A 17,596-nucleotide genomic window follows, 5' to 3' on the forward strand; every position below is an offset into this window, starting at 1 on the left:
TCTCCCACACCTGAGGGGCAGGTTCTGACACACAGTAAACTGCGACCTGGTCGGTGACTCAATCTGGGCTGGGTGGAGCATGACTTGATTGACAAGCCTCGTGCTCTATCAGAACTGGCCGGAGCCAGTGCTCGCCCTTTCGCTACTGGAATGGATATGTGCAGTCAGGATGGTGAACGTCTCTGGTTTTAAGATCTATCGTGCTCGACAGGTATTTTAAATGAACGGCGGGACTGAGTGAGATTGTGTGTGCGTGTCTGAACCGTGTTGTGGGACTGTGTAAGTTTGTGTATGTCTCTGAACCGTGCTGTGGGACCGTGTGAGTTTGTGTGTGGCTTTGCAGCGTGTTGTGGGACGGTGTGAGTTTAATGTGTCTCTGAACGGTGTTCTAGGACTGTGTGAGTTTGTCTGCGGGTTTCTGAACCGTTTTGTCGGACTGTGTGAGTTTGTGTGCATGTTTCTGAACCGTGTTGTGGCATTGTGTGAGTTTATGTGTACTTTCTGCTTATTTATTGCTCTCTTACTTTGCTTTGACACAGAAAAATGTATACACAACACAGATACACACAAATACATTGAGAAGTAACACACGCACACACACACATTTATTCAGAATGAGCACACTGATACACCCATAATACTCAAGTGCACAATATTTATATATTTAAAATCTGATATATATTATCAAAATAAAAGGAGATTTACAACTGACACACTCACAATGCATCGCCCTCATAACATCAAGACTCTCAGTTTCGATAGAACCATCACAGCCACAGCCACAGACACACACACACGCTTTATATTGCCAAATGGTCCAGTTTGAAGTTTTAAGAAAAGTCTGTACAACAAAAATTGAAAGAGTTTTCACAAGTTGCCCGTCCTGTTGAGTATTTGCAGCGATTTCCCACTCTCACAGCAGTGATTCTGAGTCACGATGTGTGGAATTGGATTTGAAAACTGAAGAAAATTCAGCGCTTGGTGCTCAGCTGTCACGAGCAATTCCACACCTGCTTTGATCAGCTGTCAGCAGTGGACTGGAACAATGTCAGCCAGGGACTTTTAGTGTACATCAATAAAAGTGAACTTATTTGATGCAGGTAAAATATCATTAAAAAGGTCCACCGCATTCAACTTGTTTTCCCTAATCCCAGCGGTGGAACAGTCCCAGATTGTGCAGCCATTGAATGAATTTGCATTGCTTTTTTCGAAGCCCGACCGTCCTGAGTATATGGGTTCGACGTCTGTGCATGGTTTTTGCTCATTTCATTGAAAATTGCTTATCATGAATGCATGGAAACAGTCAGGTAATGGATCAGAGCAGCGTTGTTAAATAATCAGGAAAAGAAGACACCAATGCAAACACAGAGAGTAGAACAAGCACGTCCAGGGGCGCAAAGCAAAACGCTCAATAAGGGCCGACGTCTCTAGGTGGGCTTGAACCACCAACCTTTCGCTTAACAGCCGAACGCGCGAGCCAATTGCGCCACAGAGACGACCACAGCAAAATCACCCAAGACACTGCAAACGAGTGTTTCAATGAATTCGAGTCTCAGGTCGTGTGAGCTGGAGAATCCTGCCAGTCATCAGCTTTTCCAGATCGACGCTGCGGGATGGTATCTGTTTATCTCTGCCATCTGGTGGTACAAATCAAAATTTCTCCCCAGCACTTTTTGCGTCAGTCGGAGAACCATTTCACAAGGGGAAAATTTCAAAACGGTTGCGGCAATTCAACAATTGTACGAAGCACAAAACAGAGCTCATTTAACAATGTCACACTGTTCTGCTGCGGAAATCTTTCCCCTGACAGACAAACTCTCCAGGCCACAGTTCCACCCTATCCCACACCTTGCCCCTTCTCCTTTCCCTCTGCCTCTGCACTCGCTTTATACCTGTTCAATCTCTAACCTTTATCCAGTTGTGAAGAAAGGCTACCCACCAGAAAGTCTAACACTGTTTGTCTTTCCAGATGTGCTGCCTGAGTTGCTGCGCATTTCCTGCATTTTCTCTTTTCATTTCAGATTTCCAGCATCCACCATTCGTTTGCTTTTGCACTCACAATGTTGACGGTTCGTCTCCAGGTAGCTACCGTTAGACCCGGTTTCCCAGGCAAAGAGGCTTTTATTGAGGATACTGCCACATGGCAAAAGGCCAATCTGCCCCCATGCCCTTTTAACCGACAGACTAAGCTTGGAATCTCCCACACCTGAGGGGCAGGTTCTGACACACAGTAAACTGCGACCTGGTAGGTGACTCAATCTGGGCTGGGTGGAGCATGACTTGATTGACAAGCCTCGTGCTATATCAGAACTGGCCGGAGCCAGTGCTCCCCCTTTCGCTACTGGAATGGATATGTGCAGTCAGGATGGTGAACGTCTCTGGTTTTAAGATCTATCGTGCTCGACAGGTATTTTAAATGAACGGCGGGACTGAGTGAGATTGTGTGTGCGTGTCTGAACCGTGTTGTGGGACTGTGTAAGTTTGTGTATGTCTCTGAACCGTGCTGTGGGACCGTGTGAGTTTGTGTGTGGCTTTGCAGCGTGTTGTGGGACGGTGTGAGTTTAATGTGTCTCTGAACGGTGTTCTAGGACTGTGTGAGTTTGTCTGCGGGTTTCTGAACCGTTTTGTCGGACTGTGTGAGTTTGTGTGCATGTTTCTGAACCGTGTTGTGGCATTGTGTGAGTTTATGTGTACTTTCTGCTTATTTATTGCTCGCTTACTTTGCTTTGACACAGAAAAATGTATACACAACACAGATACACACAAATACATTGAGAAGTAACACACGCACACACACACACATTTATTCAGAATGAGCACACTGATACACCCATAATACTCAAGTGCACAATATTTATATATTTAAAACCTGATATATATTATCAAAATAAAAGGAGATTTACAACTGACACACTCACAATGCATCGCCCTCATAACATCAAGACTCTCAGTTTCGATAGAACCATCACAGCCACAGCCACAGACACACACACACGCTTTATATTGCCAAATGGTCCAGTTTGAAGTTTTAAGAAAAGTCTGTACAACAAAAATTGAAAGAGTTTTCACAAGTTGCCCGTCCTGTTGAGTATTTGCAGCGATTTCCCACTCTCACAGCAGTGATTCTGAGTCACGATGTGTGGAATTGGATTTGAAAACTGAAGAAAATTCAGCGCTTGGTGCTCAGCTGTCACGAGCAATTCCACACCTGCTTTGATCAGCTGTCAGCAGTGGACTGGAACAATGTCAGCCAGGGACTTTTAGTGTACATCAATAAAAGTGAACTTATTTGATGCAGGTAAAATATCATTAAAATGGTCCACCGCATTCAACTTGTTTTCCCTAATCCCAGCGGTGGAACAGTCCCAGATTGTGCAGCCATTGAATGAATTTGCATTGCTTTTTTCGAAGCCCGACCGACCTTAGTATATGGGTTCGACGTCTGTGCATGGTTTTTGCTCATTTCATTGAAAATTGCTTATCATGAATGCATGGAAACAGTCAGGTAATGGATCAGAGCAGCGTTGTTAAATAATCAGGAAAAGAAGACACCAATGCAAACACAGAGAGTTGAACAAGCACGTCCAGGGGCGCAAAGTAAAACGCTCAATAAGGGCCGACGTCCCTGGGTGGGCTTGAACCACCAACCTTTCGATTAACAGCCGAACGCGCTAGCCAATTGCGCCACAGCGACGACCACAGCAAAATCACCCAAGACACTGCAAACCAGTGTTTCAATGAATTCGAGTCTCAGGTCGTGTGAGCTGGAGAATCCTGCCAGTCATCAGCTTTTCCAGATCGACGCTGCGGGATGGTATCTGTTTATCTCTGCCATCTGGTGGTACAAATCAAAATTTCTCCCCAGCACTTTTTGCGTCAGTCGGAGAACCATTTCACAAGGGGAAAATTTCAAAACGGTTGCGGCAATTCAACAATTGTACGAAGCACAAAACAGAGCTCATTTAACAATGTCACACTGTTCTGCTGCGGAAATCTTTCCCCTGACAGACAAACTCTCCAGGCCACAGTTCCACCCTATCCCACACCTTGCCCCTTCTCCTTTCCCTCTGCCTCTGCACTCGCTTTATACCTGTTCAATCTCTAACCTTTATCCAGTTGTGAAGAAAGGCTACCCACCAGAAAGTCTAACACTGTTTGTCTTTCCAGATGTGCTGCCTGAGTTGCTGCGCATTTCCTGCATTTTCTCTTTTCATTTCAGATTTCCAGCATCCACCATTCGTTTGCTTTTGCACTCACAATGTTGACGGTTCGTCTCCAGGTAGCTACCGTTAGACCCGGTTTCCCAGGCAAAGAGGCTTTTATTGAGGATACTGCCACATGGCAAAAGGCCAATCTGCCCCCATGCCCTTTTAACCGACAGACTAAGCTTGGAATCTCCCACACCTGAGGGGCAGGTTCTGACACACAGTAAACTGCGACCTGGTAGGTGACTCAATCTGGGCTGGGTGGAGCATGACTTGATTGACAAGCCTCGTGCTATATCAGAACTGGCCGGAGCCAGTGCTCCCCCTTTCGCTACTGGAATGGATATGTGCAGTCAGGATGGTGAACGTCTCTGGTTTTAAGATCTATCGTGCTCGACAGGTAGGACTGAGTGAGATTGTGTGTGCGTGTCTGAACCGTGTTGTGGGACTGTGTAAGTTTGTGTATGTCTCTGAACCGTGCTGTGGGACCGTGTGAGTTTGTGTGTGGCTTTGCAGCGTGTTGTGGGACGGTGTGAGTTTAATGTGTCTCTGAACGGTGTTCTAGGACTGTGTGAGTTTGTCTGCGGGTTTCTGAACCGTTTTGTCGGACTGTGTGAGTTTGTGTGCATGTTTCTGAACCGTGTTGTGGCATTGTGTGAGTTTATGTGTACTTTCTGCTTATTTATTGCTCTCTTACTTTGCTTTGACACATAGAAAAATGTATACACAACACAGATACACACAAATACATTGAGAAGTAACACACGCACACACCCACACACACACATTTATTCAGAATGAGCACACTGATACACCCATAATACTCAAGTGCACAATATTTATATATTTAGAACCTGATATATATTATCAAAATAAAAGGAGATTTACAACTGACACACTCACAATGCATCGCCCTCATAACATCAAGACTCTCAGTTTCGATAGAACCATCACAGCCACAGCCACAGACACACACACACGCTTTATATTGCCAAATGGTCCAGTTTGAAGTTTTACGAAAAGTCTGTACAACAAAAATTGAAAGAGTTTTCACAAGTTGCCCGTCCTGTTGAGTATTTGCAGCGATTTCCCACTCTCACAGCAGTGACTCTGAGTCACGATGTGTGGAATTGGATTTGAAAACTGAAGACAATTCAGCGCTTGGTGCTCAGCTGTCACGAGCAATTCCACACCTGCTTTGATCAGCTGTCAGCAGTGGACTGGAACAATGTCAGCCAGGGACTTTTAGTGTACATCAATAAAAGTGAACTTATTTGATGCAGGTAAAATATCATTAAAAAGGTCCACCGCATTCAACGTGTTTTCCCTAATCCCAGCGGTGGAACAGTCCCAGATTGTGCAGCCATTGAATGAATTTGCATTGCTTTTTTCGAAGCCCGACCGACCTTAATATATGGGTTCGACGTCTGTGCATGGTTTTTGCTCATTTCATTGAAAATTGCTTATCATGAATGCATGGAAACAGTCAGGTAATGGATCAGAGCAGCGTTGTTAAATAATCAGGAAAAGAAGACACCAATGCAAACACAGAGAGTAGAACAAGCACGTCCAGGGGCGCTAAGTAAAACGCTCAATAAGGGCCGACGTCCCTGGGTGGGCTTGAACCACCAACCTTTCGGTTAACAGCCGAACGCGCTAGCCAATTGCGCCACAGAGACAACCACAGCAAAATCACCCAAGACACTGCAAACCAGTGTTTCAATGAATTCGAGTCTCAGGTCGTGTGAGCTGGAGAATCCTGCCAGTCATCAGCTTTTCCAGATCGACGCTGCGGGATGGTATCTGTTTATCTCTGCCATCTGGTGGTACAAATCAAAATTTCTCCCCAGCACTTTTTCCGTCAGTCGGAGAACCATTTCACAAGGGGAAAATGTCAAAACGGTTGCGGCAATTCAACAATGGTACGAAGCACAAAACAGAGCTCATTTAACAATGTCACACTGTTCTGCTGCGGAAATCTTTCCCCTGACAGACAAACTCTCCAGGCCACAGTTCCACCCTATCCCACACCTTGCCCCTTCTCCTTTCCCTCTGCCTCTGCACTCGCTTTATACCTGTTCAATCTCTAACCTTTATCCAGTTGTGAAGAAAGGCTACCCACCAGAAAGTCTAACACTGTTTGTCTTTCCAGATGTGCTGCCTGAGTTGCTGCGCATTTCCTGCATTTTCTCTTTTCATTTCAGATTTCCAGCATCCACCATTCGTTTGCTTTTGCACTCACAATGTTGACGGTTCGTCTCCAGGTAGCTACCGTTAGACCCGGTTTCCCAGGCAAAGAGGCTTTTATTGAGGATACTGCCACATGGCAAAAGGCCAATCTGCCCCCATGCCCTTTTAACCGACAGACTAAGCTTGGAATCTCCCACACCTGAGGGGCAGGTTCTGACACACAGTAAACTGCGACCTGGTAGGTGACTCAATCTGGGCTGGGTGGAGCATGACTTGATTGACAAGCCTCGTGCTCTATCAGAACTGGCCGGAGCCAGTGCTCGCCCTTTCGCTACTGGAATGGATATGTGCAGTCAGGATGGTGAACGTCTCTGGTTTTAAGATCTATCGTGCTCCACAGGTATTTTAAATGAACGGCGGGACTGAGTGAGATTGTGTGTGCGTGTCTGAACCGTGTTGTGGGACTGTGTAAGTTTGTGTATGTCTCTGAACCGTGCTGTGGGACCGTGTGAGTTTGTGTGTGGCTTTGCAGCGTGTTGTGGGACGGTGTGAGTTTAATGTGTCTCTGAACGGTGTTCTAGGACTGTGTGAGTTTGTCTGCGGGTTTCTGAACCGTTTTGTCGGACTGTGTGAGTTTGTGTGCATGTTTCTGAACCGTGTTGTGGCATTGTGTGAGTTTATGTGTACTTTCTGCTTATTTATTGCTCTCTTACTTTGCTTTGACACAGAAAAATGTATACACAACACAGATACACACAAATACATTGAGAAGTAACACACGCACACACACACATTTATTCAGAATGAGCACACTGATACACCCATAATACTCAAGTGCACAATATTTATATATTTAAAATCTGATATATATTATCAAAATAAAAGGAGATTTACAACTGACACACTCACAATGCATCGCCCTCATAACATCAAGACTCTCAGTTTCGATAGAACCATCACAGCCACAGCCACAGACACACACACACGCTTTATATTGCCAAATGGTCCAGTTTGAAGTTTTAAGAAAAGTCTGTACAACAAAAATTGAAAGAGTTTTCACAAGTTGCCCGTCCTGTTGAGTATTTGCAGCGATTTCCCACTCTCACAGCAGTGATTCTGAGTCACGATGTGTAGAATTGGATTTGAAAACTGAAGAAAATTCAGCGCTTGGTGCTCAGCTGTCACGAGCAATTCCACACCTGCTTTGATCAGCTGTCAGCAGTGGACTGGAACAATGTCAGCCAGGGACTTTTAGTGTACATCAATAAAAGTGAACTTATTTGATGCAGGTAAAATATCATTAAAAAGGTCCACCGCATTCAACTTGTTTTCCCTAATCCCAGCGGTGGAACAGTCCCAGATTGTGCAGCCATTGAATGAATTTGCATTGCTTTTTTCGAAGCCCGACCGTCCTGAGTATATGGGTTCGACGTCTGTGCATGGTTTTTGCTCATTTCATTGAAAATTGCTTATCATGAATGCATGGAAACAGTCAGGTAATGGATCAGAGCAGCGTTGTTAAATAATCAGGAAAAGAAGACACCAATGCAAACACAGAGAGTAGAACAAGCACGTCCAGGGGCGCAAAGTAAAATGCTCAATAAGGGCCGACGTCCCTAGGTGGGCTTGAACCACCAACCTTTCGCTTAACAGCCGAACGCGCGAGCCAATTGCGCCACAGAGACGACCACAGCAAAATCACCCAAGACACTGCAAACGAGTGTTTCAATGAATTCGAGTCTCAGGTCGTGTGAGCTGGAGAATCCTGCCAGTCATCAGCTTTTCCAGATCGACGCTGCGGGATGGTATCTGTTTATCTCTGCCATCTGGTGGTACAAATCAAAATTTCTCCCCAGCACTTTTTGCGTCAGTCGGAGAACCATTTCACAAGGGGAAAATTTCAAAACGGTTGCGGCAATTCAACAATTGTACGAAGCACAAAACAGAGCTCATTTAACAATGTCACACTGTTCTGCTGCGGAAATCTTTCCCCTGACAGACAAACTCTCCAGGCCACAGTTCCACCCTATCCCACACCTTGCCCCTTCTCCTTTCCCTCTGCCTCTGCACTCGCTTTATACCTGTTCAATCTCTAACCTTTATCCAGTTGTGAAGAAAGGCTACCCACCAGAAAGTCTAACACTGTTTGTCTTTCCAGATGTGCTGCCTGAGTTGCTGCGCATTTCCTGCATTTTCTCTTTTCATTTCAGATTTCCAGCATCCACCATTCGTTTGCTTTTGCACTCACAATGTTGACGGTTCGTCTCCAGGTAGCTACCGTTAGACCCGGTTTCCCAGGCAAAGAGGCTTTTATTGAGGATACTGCCACATGGCAAAAGGCCAATCTGCCCCCATGCCCTTTTAACCGACAGACTAAGCTTGGAATCTCCCACACCTGAGGGGCAGGTTCTGACACACAGTAAACTGCGACCTGGTAGGTGACTCAATCTGGGCTGGGTGGAGCATGACTTGATTGACAAGCCTCGTGCTATATCAGAACTGGCCGGAGCCAGTGCTCGCCCTTTCGCTACTGGAATGGATATGTGCAGTCAAGATGGTGAACGTCTCTGGTTTTAAGATCTATCGTGCTCGACAGGTATTTTAAATGAACGGCGGGACTGAGTGAGATTGTGTGTGCGTGTCTGAACCGTGTTGTGGGACTGTGTAAGTTTGTGTATGTCTCTGAACCGTGCTGTGGGACCGTGTGAGTTTGTGTGTGGCTTTGCAGCGTGTTGTGGGACGGTGTGAGTTTAATGTGTCTCTGAACGGTGTTCTAGGACTGTGTGAGTTTGTCTGCGGGTTTCTGAACCGTTTTGTCGGACTGTGTGAGTTTGTGTGCATGTTTCTGAACCGTGTTGTGGCATTGTGTGAGTTTATGTGTACTTTCTGCTTATTTATTGCTCGCTTACTTTGCTTTGACACAGAAAAATGTATACACAACACAGATACACACAAATACATTGAGAAGTAACACACGCACACACACACACATTTATTCAGAATGAGCACACTGATACACCCATAATACTCAAGTGCACAATATTTATATATTTAAAACCTGATATATATTATCAAAATAAAAGGAGATTTACAACTGACACACTCACAATGCATCGCCCTCATAACATCAAGACTCTCAGTTTCGATAGAACCATCACAGCCACAGCCACAGACACACACACACGCTTTATATTGCCAAATGGTCCAGTTTGAAGTTTTAAGAAAAGTCTGTACAACAAAAATTGAAAGAGTTTTCACAAGTTGCCCGTCCTGTTGAGTATTTGCAGCGATTTCCCACTCTCAGAGCAGTGATTCTGAGTCACGATGTGTGGAATTGGATTTGAAAACTGAAGAAAATTCAGCGCTTGGTGCTCAGCTGTCACGAGCAATTCCACACCTGCTTTGATCAGCTGTCAGCAGTGGACTGGAACAATGTCAGCCAGGGACTTTTAGTGTACATCAATAAAAGTGAACTTATTTGATGCAGGTAAAATATCATTAAAATGGTCCACCGCATTCAACTTGTTTTCCCTAATCCCAGCGGTGGAACAGTCCCAGATTGTGCAGCCATTGAATGAATTTGCATTGCTTTTTTCGAAGCCCGACCGACCTTAGTGTATGGGTTCGACGTCTGTGCATGGTTTTTGCTCATTTCATTGAAAATTGCTTATCATGAATGCATGGAAACAGTCAGGTAATGGATCAGAGCAGCGTTGTTAAATAATCAGGAAAAGAAGACACCAATGCAAACACAGAGAGTAGAACAAGCACGTCCAGGGGCGCAAAGTAAACCGCTCAATAAGGGCCGACGTCCCTGAGTGGGCTTGAACCACCAACCTTTCGGTTAACAGCCGAACGCGCTAGCCAATTGCGCCACAGCGACGACCACAGCAAAATCACCCAAGACACTGCAAACCAGTGTTTCAATGAATTCGAGTCTCAGGTCGTGTGAGCTGGAGAATCCTGCCAGTCATCAGCTTTTCCAGATCGACGCTGCGGGATGGTATCTGTTTATCTCTGCCATCTGGTGGTACAAATCAAAATTTCTCCCCAGCACTTTTTCCGTCAGTCGGAGAACCATTTCACAAGGGGAAAATTTCAAAACGGTTGCGGCAATTCAACAATTGTACGAAGCACAAAACAGAGCTCATTTAACAATGTCACACTGTTCTGCTGCGGAAATCTTTCCCCTGACAGACAAACTCTCCAGGCCACAGTTCCACCCTATCCCACACCTTGCCCCTTCTCCTTTCCCTCTGCCTCTGCACTCGCTTTATACCTGTTCAATCTCTAACCTTTATCCAGTTGTGAAGAAAGGCTACCCACCAGAAAGTCTAACACTGTTTGTCTTTCCAGATGTGCTGCCTGAGTTGCTGCGCATTTCCTGCATTTTCTCTTTTCATTTCAGATTTCCAGCATCCACCATTCGTTTGCTTTTGCACTCACAATGTTGACGGTTCGTCTCCAGGTAGCTACCGTTAGACCCGGTTTCCCAGGCAAAGAGGCTTTTATTGAGGATACTGCCACATGGCAAAAGGCCAATCTGCCCCCATGCCCTTTTAACCGACAGACTAAGCTTGGAATCTCCCACACCTGAGGGGCAGGTTCTGACACACAGTAAACTGCGACCTGGTAGGTGACTCAATCTGGGCTGGGTGGAGCATGACTTGATTGACAAGCCTCGTGCTATATCAGAACTGGCCGGAGCCAGTGCTCCCCCTTTCGCTACTGGAATGGATATGTGCAGTCAGGATGGTGAACGTCTCTGGTTTTAAGATCTATCGTGCTCGACAGGTAGGACTGAGTGAGATTGTGTGTGCGTGTCTGAACCGTGTTGTGGGACTGTGTAAGTTTGTGTATGTCTCTGAACCGTGCTGTGGGACCGTGTGAGTTTGTGTGTGGCTTTGCAGCGTGTTGTGGGACGGTGTGAGTTTAATGTGTCTCTGAACGGTGTTCTAGGACTGTGTGAGTTTGTCTGCGGGTTTCTGAACCGTTTTGTCGGACTGTGTGAGTTTGTGTGCATGTTTCTGAACCGTGTTGTGGCATTGTGTGAGTTTATGTGTACTTTCTGCTTATTTATTGCTCTCTTACTTTGCTTTGACACATAGAAAAATGTATACACAACACAGATACACACAAATACATTGAGAAGTAACACACGCACACACCCACACACACACATTTATTCAGAATGAGCACACTGATACACCCATAATACTCAAGTGCACAATATTTATATATTTAGAACCTGATATATATTATCAAAATAAAAGGAGATTTACAACTGACACACTCACAATGCATCGCCCTCATAACATCAAGACTCTCAGTTTCGATAGAACCATCACAGCCACAGCCACAGACACACACACACGCTTTATATTGCCAAATGGTCCAGTTTGAAGTTTTACGAAAAGTCTGTACAACAAAAATTGAAAGAGTTTTCACAAGTTGCCCGTCCTGTTGAGTATTTGCAGCGATTTCCCACTCTCACAGCAGTGACTCTGAGTCACGATGTGTGGAATTGGATTTGAAAACTGAAGACAATTCAGCGCTTGGTGCTCAGCTGTCACGAGCAATTCCACACCTGCTTTGATCAGCTGTCAGCAGTGGACTGGAACAATGTCAGCCAGGGACTTTTAGTGTACATCAATAAAAGTGAACTTATTTGATGCAGGTAAAATATCATTAAAAAGGTCCACCGCATTCAACGTGTTTTCCCTAATCCCAGCGGTGGAACAGTCCCAGATTGTGCAGCCATTGAATGAATTTGCATTGCTTTTTTCGAAGCCCGACCGACCTTAATATATGGGTTCGACGTCTGTGCATGGTTTTTGCTCATTTCATTGAAAATTGCTTATCATGAATGCATGGAAACAGTCAGGTAATGGATCAGAGCAGCGTTGTTAAATAATCAGGAAAAGAAGACACCAATGCAAACACAGAGAGTAGAACAAGCACGTCCAGGGGCGCTAAGTAAAACGCTCAATAAGGGCCGACGTCCCTGGGTGGGCTTGAACCACCAACCTTTCGGTTAACAGCCAAACGCGCTAGCCAATTGCGCCACAGAGACGACCACAGCAAAATCACCCAAGACACTGCAAACCAGTGTTTCAATGAATTCGAGTCTCAGGTCGTGTGAGCTGGAGAATCCTGCCAGTCATCAGCTTTTCCAGATCGACGCTGCGGGATGGTATCTGTTTATCTCTGCCATCTGGTGGTACAAATCAAAATTTCTCCCCAGCACTTTTTCCGTCAGTCGGAGAACCATTTCACAAGGGGAAAATGTCAAAACGGTTGCGGCAATTCAACAATGGTACGAAGCACAAAACAGAGCTCATTTAACAATGTCACACTGTTCTGCTGCGGAAATCTTTCCCCTGACAGACAAACTCTCCAGGCCACAGTTCCACCCTATCCCACACCTTGCCCCTTCTCCTTTCCCTCTGCCTCTGCACTCGCTTTATACCTGTTCAATCTCTAACCTTTATCCAGTTGTGAAGAAAGGCTACCCACCAGAAAGTCTAACACTGTTTGTCTTTCCAGATGTGCTGCCTGAGTTGCTGCGCATTTCCTGCATTTTCTCTTTTCATTTCAGATTTCCAGCATCCACCATTCGTTTGCTTTTGCACTCACAATGTTGACGGTTCGTCTCCAGGTAGCTACCGTTAGACCCGGTTTCCCAGGCAAAGAGGCTTTTATTGAGGATACTGCCACATGGCAAAAGGCCAATCTGCCCCCATGCCCTTTTAACCGACAGACTAAGCTTGGAATCTCCCACACCTGAGGGGCAGGTTCTGACACACAGTAAACTGCGACCTGGTAGGTGACTCAATCTGGGCTGGGTGGAGCATGACTTGATTGACAAGCCTCGTGCTCTATCAGAACTGGCCGGAGCCAGTGCTCGCCCTTTCGCTACTGGAATGGATATGTGCAGTCAGGATGGTGAACGTCTCTGGTTTTAAGATCTATCGTGCTCCACAGGTATTTTAAATGAACGGCGGGACTGAGTGAGATTGTGTGTGCGTGTCTGAACCGTGTTGTGGGACTGTGTAAGTTTGTGTATGTCTCTGAACCGTGCTGTGGGACCGTGTGAGTTTGTGTGTGGCTTTGCAGCGTGTTGTGGGACGGTGTGAGTTTAATGTGTCTCTGAACGGTGTTCTAGGACTGTGTGAGTTTGTCTGCGGGTTTCTGAACCGTTTTGTCGGACTGTGTGAGTTTGTGTGCATGTTTCTGAACCGTGTTGTGGCATTGTGTGAGTTTATGTGTACTTTCTGCTTATTTATTGCTCTCTTACTTTGCTTTGACACAGAAAAATGTATACACAACACAGATACACACAAATACATTGAGAAGTAACACACGCACACACACACATTTATTCAGAATGAGCACACTGATACACCCATAATACTCAAGTGCACAATATTTATATATTTAAAATCTGATATATATTATCAAAATAAAAGGAGATTTACAACTGACACACTCACAATGCATCGCCCTCATAACATCAAGACTCTCAGTTTCGATAGAACCATCACAGCCACAGCCACAGACACACACACACGCTTTATATTGCCAAATGGTCCAGTTTGAAGTTTTAAGAAAAGTCTGTACAACAAAAATTGAAAGAGTTTTCACAAGTTGCCCGTCCTGTTGAGTATTTGCAGTGATTTCCCACTCTCACAGCAGTGATTCTGAGTCACGATGTGTGGAATTGGATTTGAAAACTGAAGAAAATTCAGCGCTTGGTGCTCAGCTGTCACGAGCAATTCCACACCTGCTTTGATCAGCTGTCAGCAGTGGACTGGAACAATGTCAGCCAGGGACTTTTAGTGTACATCAATAAAAGTGAACTTATTTGATGCAGGTAAAATATCATTAAAATGGTCCACCGCATTCAACTTGTTTTCCCTAATCCCAGCGGTGGAACAGTCCCAGATTGTGCAGCCATTGAATGAATTTGCATTGCTTTTTTCGAAGCCCGACCGTCCTGAGTATATGGGTTCGACGTCTGTGCATGGTTTTTGCTCATTTCATTGAAAATTGCTTATCATGAATGCATGGAAACAGTCAGGTAATGGATCAGAGCAGCGTTGTTAAATAATCAGGAAAAGAAGACACCAATGCAAACACAGAGAGTAGAACAAGCACGTCCAGGGGCGCTAAGTAAAACGCTCAATAAGGGCCGACGTCCCTGGGTGGGCTTGAACCACCAACCTTTCAGTTAACAGCCGAACGCGCGAGCCAATTGCGCCACAGAGACGACCACAGCAAAATCACCCAAGACACTGCAAACCAGTGTTTCAATGAATTCGAGTCTCAGGTCGTGTGAGCTGGAGAATCCTGCCAGTCATCAGCTTTTCCAGATCGACGCTGCGGGATGGTATCTGTTTATCTCTGCCATCTGGTGGTACAAATCAAAATTTCTCCCCAGCACTTTTTCTGTCAGTCGGAGAACCATTTCACAAGGGGAAAATTTCAAAACGGTTGCGGCAATTCAACAATTGTACGAAGCACAAAACAGAGCTCATTTAACAATGTCACACTGTTCTGCTGCGGAAATCTTTCCCCTGACAGAAACTCTCCAGGCCACAGTTCCACCCTATCCCAGACCCTGCGCCTTCGCCTTGCCCTCTGCCTCTGCACTCGCTTTATGCCTGTTCAATCTCTAACCTTTATCCAGTTGTGAAGAAAGGCTACCCACCAGAAAGTCTAACACTGTTTGTCTTTCCAGATGTGCTGCCTGAGTTGCTGCGCATTTCCTGCATTTTCTCTTTTCATTTCAGATTTCCAGCATCCACCATTCGTTTGCTTTTGCACTCACAATGTTGACGGTTCGTCTCCAGGTAGCTACCGTTAGACCCGGTTTCCCAGGCAAAGAGGCTTTTATTGAGGATACTGCCACAATTCAAAAGGCCAATCTGCCCCCATGCCCTTTCAACCGACAGACTAAGCTTGGAATCTCCCACACCTGAGGGGCAGGTTATGACACACAGTAAACTGCGACCTGGCAGGTGACTCAATCTGGGCTGGGTGGAGCATGACTTGATTGACAAGCCTCGTGCTATATCAGAACTGGCCGGAGCCAGTGCTCCCCCTTTCGCTACTGGAATGGATATGTGCAGTCAGGATGGTGAACGTCTCTGGTTTTAAGATCTATCGTGCTCGACAGGTATTTTAAATGAACGGCGGGACTGAGTGAGATTGTGTGTGCGTGTCTGAACCGTGTTGTGGGACTGTGTAAGTTTGTGTATGTCTCTGAACCGTGCTGTGGGACCGTGTGAGTTTGTGTGTGGCTTTGCAGCGTGTTGTGGGACGCTGTGAGTTTAATGTGTCTCTGAACGGTGTTCTAGGACTGTGTGAGTTTGTCTGCGGGTTTCTGAACCGTTTTGTCGGACTGTGTGAGTTTGTGTGCGTGTTTCTGAACCGTGTTGTGGCATTGTGTGAGTTTATGTGTACTTTCTGCTTATTTATTGCTCTCTTACTTTGCTTTGACATATAGAAAAATGTATACACAACACAGATACACACAAATACATTGAGAAGTAACACACGCGCACACACACATTTATTCAGAATGAGCACACTGATACACCCATAATACTCAAGTGCACAATATTTATATATTTAGAACCTGATATATATTATCAAAATAAAATGAGATTTACAACTGACACACTCACAATGCATCGCCCTCATAACATCAAGACTCTCAGTTTCGATAGAACCATCACAGCCACAGCCACAGAGACACACACACGCTTTATATTGCCATATGGTCCAGTTTGAAGTTTTAAGAAAAGTCTGTACAACAAAAATTGAAAGAGTTTTCACAAGTTGCCCGTCCTGTTGAGTATTTGCAGCGATTTCCCACTCTCAGAGCAGTGATTCTGAGTCACGATGTGTGGAATTGGATTTGAAAACTGAAGAAAATTCAGCGCTTGGTGCTCAGCTGTCACGAGCAATTCCACACCTGCTTTGATCAGCTGTTAGCAGTGGACTGGAACAATGTCAGCCAGGGACTTTTAGTGTACATCAATAAAAGTGAACTTATTTGATGCAGGTAAAATATCATTAAAATGGTCCACCACATTCAACTTGTTTTCCCTAATCCCAGCGGTGGAACAGTCCCAGATTGTGCAGCCATTGAATGAATTTGCATTGCTTTTTTCGAAGCCCGACCGTCCTTAATATATGGGTTCGACGTCTGTGCATGGTTTTTGCTCATTTCATTGAAAATTGCTTATCATGAATGCATGGAAACAGTCAGGTAATGGATCAGAGCAGCGTTGTTTAATAATCAGGAAAAGAAGACACCAATGCAAACACAGAGAGGAGAACAAGCACGTCCAGGGGCGCTAAGTAAAATGCTCAATAATGGCCGACGTCCCTGGGTGGGTTTGAACCACCAACTTTTCGATTAACAGCCGAACGCACTAGCCAATTGTGCCACAGAGACGACCACAGCAAAATCACCCAAGACACTGCAAACCAGTGTTTCAATGAATTCGAGTCTCAGGTCGTGTGAGCTGGAGAATCCTGCCAGTCATCAGCTTTTCCAGATCGACACTGCGGGATGGTATCTGTTTATCTCTGCCATCTGGTGGTACAAATCAAAATTTCTCCCCAGCACTTTTTCCGTCAGTCGGAGAACCATTTCACAAGGGGACAATGTCAAAACGGTTGCGGCAATTCAACAATTGTACGAAGCACAAAACAGAGCTCATTTAACAATGTCACACTGTTCTGCTGCGGAAATCTTTCCCCTGACAGACAAACTCTCCAGGCCACAGTTCAACCCTATCCTAGACCTTGCCCCTTCGCCTTTCCCTCTGCCTCTGCACTCGCTTTATACCTGTTCAATCTCTAACCTTTATCCAGTTGTGAAGAAAGGCTACCCACCAGAAAGTCTAACACTGTTTGTCTTTCCAGATGTGCTGCCTGAGTTGCTGCGCATTTCCTGCATTTTCTCTTTTCATTTCAGTTTTCCAGCATCCACCATTCGTTTGCTTTTGCACTCACAATGTTGACGGTTCGTCTCCAGGTAGCTACCGTTAGACCTGGTTTCCCAGGCAAAGAGGCTTTTTTTGAGGATACTGCCACATGGCAAATGGCCAATCTGGCCCCATGCCCTTTTAACCGACAGACTAAGCTTGGAATCTCCCACACCTGAGGGGCAGGTTCTGACACACAGT

The 17,596-nt window shown here is 45.4% G+C and overlaps 8 non-coding genes across 8 annotated transcripts; all 8 read right to left on the reverse strand.

Annotated features, from left to right (window-relative positions):
- Window positions 1–1,422: 1,422 nt before the first annotated feature.
- trnan-guu (transfer RNA asparagine (anticodon GUU)) lies at window positions 1,423–1,496 on the reverse strand. The gene has a single exon. It is a non-coding gene; the product is annotated as a tRNA-Asn (tRNA).
- Window positions 1,497–3,620: 2,124 nt separating this feature from the next.
- On the reverse strand, window positions 3,621–3,694 carry trnan-guu (transfer RNA asparagine (anticodon GUU)). Its single transcript has one exon. It is a non-coding gene; the product is annotated as a tRNA-Asn (tRNA).
- A 2,116-nt stretch (window positions 3,695–5,810) lies between these two features.
- trnan-guu (transfer RNA asparagine (anticodon GUU)) lies at window positions 5,811–5,884 on the reverse strand. Its single transcript has one exon. It is a non-coding gene; the product is annotated as a tRNA-Asn (tRNA).
- A 2,122-nt stretch (window positions 5,885–8,006) lies between these two features.
- Window positions 8,007–8,080, reverse strand: trnan-guu (transfer RNA asparagine (anticodon GUU)). Its single transcript has one exon. It is a non-coding gene; the product is annotated as a tRNA-Asn (tRNA).
- A 2,124-nt stretch (window positions 8,081–10,204) lies between these two features.
- On the reverse strand, window positions 10,205–10,278 carry trnan-guu (transfer RNA asparagine (anticodon GUU)). Its single transcript has one exon. It is a non-coding gene; the product is annotated as a tRNA-Asn (tRNA).
- Window positions 10,279–12,394: 2,116 nt separating this feature from the next.
- Window positions 12,395–12,468, reverse strand: trnan-guu (transfer RNA asparagine (anticodon GUU)). The gene has a single exon. It is a non-coding gene; the product is annotated as a tRNA-Asn (tRNA).
- A 2,122-nt stretch (window positions 12,469–14,590) lies between these two features.
- Window positions 14,591–14,664, reverse strand: trnan-guu (transfer RNA asparagine (anticodon GUU)). The gene has a single exon. It is a non-coding gene; the product is annotated as a tRNA-Asn (tRNA).
- Window positions 14,665–16,786: 2,122 nt separating this feature from the next.
- Window positions 16,787–16,860, reverse strand: trnan-guu (transfer RNA asparagine (anticodon GUU)). The gene has a single exon. It is a non-coding gene; the product is annotated as a tRNA-Asn (tRNA).
- Window positions 16,861–17,596: the final 736 nt, after the last annotated feature.

This window comes from Heterodontus francisci, chromosome 22, assembly GCF_036365525.1.
Source record: "Heterodontus francisci isolate sHetFra1 chromosome 22, sHetFra1.hap1, whole genome shotgun sequence".
Lineage (NCBI taxonomy): Eukaryota > Metazoa > Chordata > Chondrichthyes > Heterodontiformes > Heterodontidae > Heterodontus > Heterodontus francisci.